Below are 5,111 nucleotides of genomic sequence, written 5' to 3' on the forward strand. Positions count from 1 at the left end.
ACAAGAGCAACAGATACCTGGCAACCCCACCACGTGAAGGTTTCCCTCCAAATTAATTAGCACCCTGACTTGGAAATATATCCCTGGGCAACATCCTGGAACTCCCTCCCTAACAGCACAGTGGGTGTACCTACACCTCAAGGACTGCAGCTGTTGAAAAAGGCAACTAACCGCCACTTCTCAAGGGCAACTAGGAATGGGCTGTTTCTAGCTGTTTCTGTACTGTAGTGGTTATCACATTCGCCTAACACGCGAAAGGTCCCCGGTTCGAAACCGAGCAGAAACATCTCGTGCTTCTAGTTTGAGGGGCTGTTTAGCACAGGACTAAATCGCTGGCTTTGAAAGCAGACCAGCAGCACGGTTCGATTCCTGTACCAGCCTCCCCGAACAGGCGCCGGAATGTGGCGATTAGGGGCTTTTCACAGTAACTTCATTTAAAGCCTACTTGTGACAATAAGCGATTTCCATTTCATTTCATGGGCAATAAATGCTGGCCTAACCAGCGACGCCCACATCCTGTTAATTAATTTTTTTAAAATGGGGCCTCTTTTACGAGTGAAAAATTTGCCGCTTTTATGAAAATCAACAGGATTTGCCATGACCACACTGACCCATGCCATCTGGCATCGAATGGCTTGGCAGAGAGGACCATGCAAATGGTTAAATGGGGGCTACAGCTACAGACTTTGGGCTCGATGGACATCTGGCTTATAATGTTCTTGTCCGATGGCCTTACCCTAGCTGGTTTACTCCCCCCATTGCATTCCGCAAGTCAGCTGACTCCTGCTGACCCTGGCCACTCTCGCCTCCCCTTCGACTCCTCCCATTGCGTGGCACACCCTCCTCTCCCGCTCCCCATCCACAGGCTCTCCCCCTCCCCCCTCCGTTCTAAGCGCGGGAAACAATCCTCGCTTCCCCGCCCCGGCCCCGCCCCCCCAGTCTTTGGCGCGGGAAAAAAGCCCGCGCTCTCCACCTACCAGGCCCCGCCACAACCAAAACAGTGCCCAACCCAACCCATCCACCATCCCCAACCTGAAAAAGAATAACACAGAGAAAAAGAAACCCAAAACAATGCAAAGGCCCCCCCCCCCGAACAGAAAATAGGCATAACATATCCACCGCAGTCCCCAATCACCCATCCCGACCCTCAGTCTGTGTCCAGCTTCTCGGCCTGAACAAAGGCCCACGCCTCCTCCGGAGACTCAAAATAATGGTGCCAGTCCTTGTAGGTAACCCACAGTCGCGACGGCTGCAACATGCCAAACTTCACCCCCTTCCTGTGCAGCACCGCCTTCACTCGATTGTACCCGGCCCTCCTCTTCGCCACCTCCGCACTCCAGTCCTGGTATATTCGAACCTCTGCGTTCTCCCACCTGCTGCTCCTCTCCTTCTTGGCCCACACTCCCAATCAACGAACCGATGGAACCGCACCAGCACCGCCCCCGGAGGCTCGTTAGCCTTGGGCCTCCTCGTCAACACTCTATGGGCCCTTTCCAGCTCCATGGGCCCCTGGAAGGACCCCGCTCCCATCAGCGAGTTCAACATGATACCCTCCTGCTGCTCTTCCGCCCACTGCCTCCACGCTGCCTGGTCTCCGCCTGCCGCCATTTTGTCCTTCTTCCCTCCCTTCTTCGGGTCCACCACCACCTTTTTTGTCGCCCCACTCCTAGTTAAAGCCATATACTGATGGGGAGCTGTTGTAGACTCCTTCCCACACCTGGAAACGTCGGAAAAGTGCCGTTGGGGGCCCTGAAAAGAGCCCAAAAGTCCATTTTTGCGGGAGCCGCCGAATGTGCGACTTAGCTCCGCATAGCCGCAACCAGAAGTCTCGAGAGGGAATCCTTTTGGCAGTGTTCGCTTCACCAATCTGCCCCAAAACTTCTACACAAGCATCAAGGGCGCCTACCAATCCATCCCCCTACAACACTTTGGAAAATCGGATCACAAGACTGTGCTCCTTCTCCCGGCATACAAGCAGAAACTTACGCGGGAGAATCAGGTTAAGAAGGTCGGAGGGCAGCACGGTGGTGCAGTGATTAGCACTGGGACTACGGTGCTGAGGACCCGGGTTCGAATCCCGGCCCTGGGTCACTGTCCGTATGGAGTTTGCACATTCTCCCCATGTCTGCGTGGGTTTCACTCCCATGACCCAAAGATGTGCAGGGTAGGTGGATTGGCCACGCTAAATTGTCCCTTCATTTAAAAAAAAGGTTGTGCAATGTTGGTCCGAGGCAACAGAAGAGCTCCTATGCGACTACTTGGAGTCATGGATTGGTCCATATTCAAGAACTCAGCGGCCAACCTAAACGAATATGCCACCACCGTCACAGACTTCATCAGCAAATGTGCAGAAGATTGCGGCCACAGAAGGTAGTACGCATGTTCCCCAACTGGAAACCATGGTTTAATCGGGAGATTCACTCCCTACTGAAGACTTGGTCTGAGGCGCCCTGACCTATAGAAGAAATCGAGGTACGACCTCCACAAGGCCATCAGGGATGCCAAGAGACAATACCGGACTAAGCTAGAGTCACAGACTAATCACATGGTCTCTCGGAGGTTGTGGCAAGGCTTAAGCAGCATAATGGGCTACAAAGCAAAGCCAAATAGTGAACCCTCAGAAAGCAATGGGTCCCGACGAAGTCCCTGGTCATGCACTCACATCCTGCGCAATCCAACTGTGTGTTTGCGAACATCTTCAACCTCTCCCTACTCCATTCTGAGGTTTCCATCTGTTTCAAGAAGAGCACCATCATACCAGTGCCAAAGAAGAACCAGGCAATGTGCCTCAACGACTACCATCTGGTGGCCTTGACATCTATCATTGTGAAGTGCTTCGAGAGGTTGGTCATGAGACACATCAACTCCATACTCCCAGAATACCTTGATCTACTGTAATTCACACACCGCCACAACCAGTCCATCCTCCTGGCCCTAAATTGCCCTTAGTGTCCAAAATTGCCCTTAGTGTTGGGTGGGGTTACTGGGTTATGGGGATAAGGTTGGGGTGTGGGCTTGGGTAGGGTGCTCCTTCTGGGAGCTGGTGCAGACTCAATGGGTCGAATGGCCTCCTTCTGTACTGTAAATTCTATGTCTATGTATCTTTCAGGAGCTCCATTGCTTCAGTGTAAGTGGGCGCATCCCGGATAAGGGGAAAAATATCAGATCTCACCAGTGAGTACAGGACCTAGAGCTTCTGTGCGGCTGAGGGTAGTTCCGTCGACGATCGGAGGTAGCTTTCGAAGCAAGCTAGCCAGTGGTTGAAGGCCGACATGCTTGAGGGTGCAGCTATAGGCGATCAGGCTTGATACGAAGTTCCATCGCTGTAATATCTCTGCTTAATAAATTGATGCACTATCAATTACTACGAGACGAGAGTAGAGAATAATCGAGGCTTTATTAAGCAGAGATGTGTAGCCTCCTGCAGCTGCTACCAGAATGGGAGCAGCTCGGTGTGCACACACATTTATACTCCGCCTACTGGGCAGAGCCAGCAGGCAGGGATTTACACCCGTACCTCTAGTACAGGAGCCTTACCCTATTACATCTACGAAACCGTTATTACAACCACTATACAATCAGTGGTAACTACCACACAGGGTCCATCCCATCTGCTCTGCACTCTGCCTGCCCATTCTGGACAAGATGTAGACAGGTGGTTCATTGGTCAAAATTGCTAATGTCTCCTGCCACGTCAGGCAACCGGGAAATTATCTTGTCAGAACAAACTCCCATTCATTTGAAACCACCCGCAGACATCACGTGATGGTGAATCTAATTCAATTATGTGTAGCTGAGAGACACATGTTAATGTGGTAATATTGCAATAATCATGGGGGACTTCAATATGCAGGTGGACTGGGAAAATCAGGTTGGTAGTGGATCCCAAGAAATAGAATTTGTGGAATGTCTAAGAGATGTTTTTTTGGAGCAGTTTGTGACAGAGCCTACTAGGGAACAGGCAATTCAGGATTTGGTGATGTGTAATGAGGCAGACTTTTTTTTAATTAAATATTTTATTGAAAATTTTTGGTCAACCAACACAGTACATTGTGCATCCTTTACACAATATTATAACAGCACAAATAACAATGACCTATTTTATAAACAAAAAATGAATAAATAAGAAATAACAAAAATGAAAACTAGCCCTAATTGGCAACTGCCTTGTCACAAGTAACACTCTCCAAAAATATAATTTAACAGTCCAATATATAATTATCTGTGGCAACGACCTATACATACTATACAGTATATATTAACAACCCTGAGAGTCCTTCTGTTTCCTCCTCCCCCCGCCCCCCCCCCCCCCCCCCCCGCTCCCCCCCCCCCCCCCACCCCTCCCCGATCCTGGGCTGCTGCTGCTGCCTTCTTTTTCCCATTCCGTCTATCTATCTGCGAGGTATTCGACGAACGGTTGCCACCGCCTGGTGAACCCTTGAGCCGACCCCCTTAGGACGAACTTAATCCGCTCTAGCTTTATAAACCCCGCCATGTCATTTATCCAGGTCTCCACCCCCGGGGGCTTGGCTTCTTTCCACATTAGCAATATCCTGCGCCGGGCTACTAGGGACGCAAAGGCCAAAACATCGGCCTCTCTCGCCTCCTGCACTCCCGGCTCTTGTGCAACCCCAAATATAGCCAACCCCCAGCTTGGTTCGACCCGGACCCCCACTACTTTTGAAAGCACCTTTGTCACCCCCATCCAAAACCCCCGTAGTGCCGGGCATGACCAAAACATATGGGTATGATTCGCTGGGCTTCTCGAGCACCTCGCACACCTATCCTCCACCCCAAAAAATTTACTGAGCCGTGCTCCAGTCATATGTGCCCTGTGTAATACCCTAAACTGAATCAGGCTTAGCCTGGCACACGAGGACGACGAGTTTACCCTGCTTAGGGCATCTGCCCACAGCCCCTCCTCGATCTCCTCCCCCAGCTCTTCTTCCCATTTCCCTTTTAGTTCATCTACCATAGTCTCCCCTTCGTCCCTCATTTCCCTATATATATCTGACACCTTACCATCCCCCACCCATGTCTTTGAGATCACTCTGTCCTGCACCTCTTGTGTCGGGAGCTGCGGGAATTCCCTCACCCGTTGCCTCGCAAAA

At 51.0% G+C, this 5,111-nt stretch overlaps 1 non-coding gene across 1 annotated transcript; it reads left to right on the plus strand.

The window, feature by feature from the left end:
• Positions 1-213: 213 nt before the first annotated feature.
• Positions 214-286, plus strand: trnav-aac (transfer RNA valine (anticodon AAC)). Its single transcript has one exon. It is a non-coding gene; the product is annotated as a tRNA-Val (tRNA).
• The last annotated feature ends 4,825 nt before the right edge of the window (positions 287-5,111 follow it).

The sequence above is a fragment of the Scyliorhinus torazame genome, chromosome 7, assembly GCF_047496885.1.
Source record: "Scyliorhinus torazame isolate Kashiwa2021f chromosome 7, sScyTor2.1, whole genome shotgun sequence".
Classification (NCBI taxonomy): domain Eukaryota; kingdom Metazoa; phylum Chordata; class Chondrichthyes; order Carcharhiniformes; family Scyliorhinidae; genus Scyliorhinus; species Scyliorhinus torazame.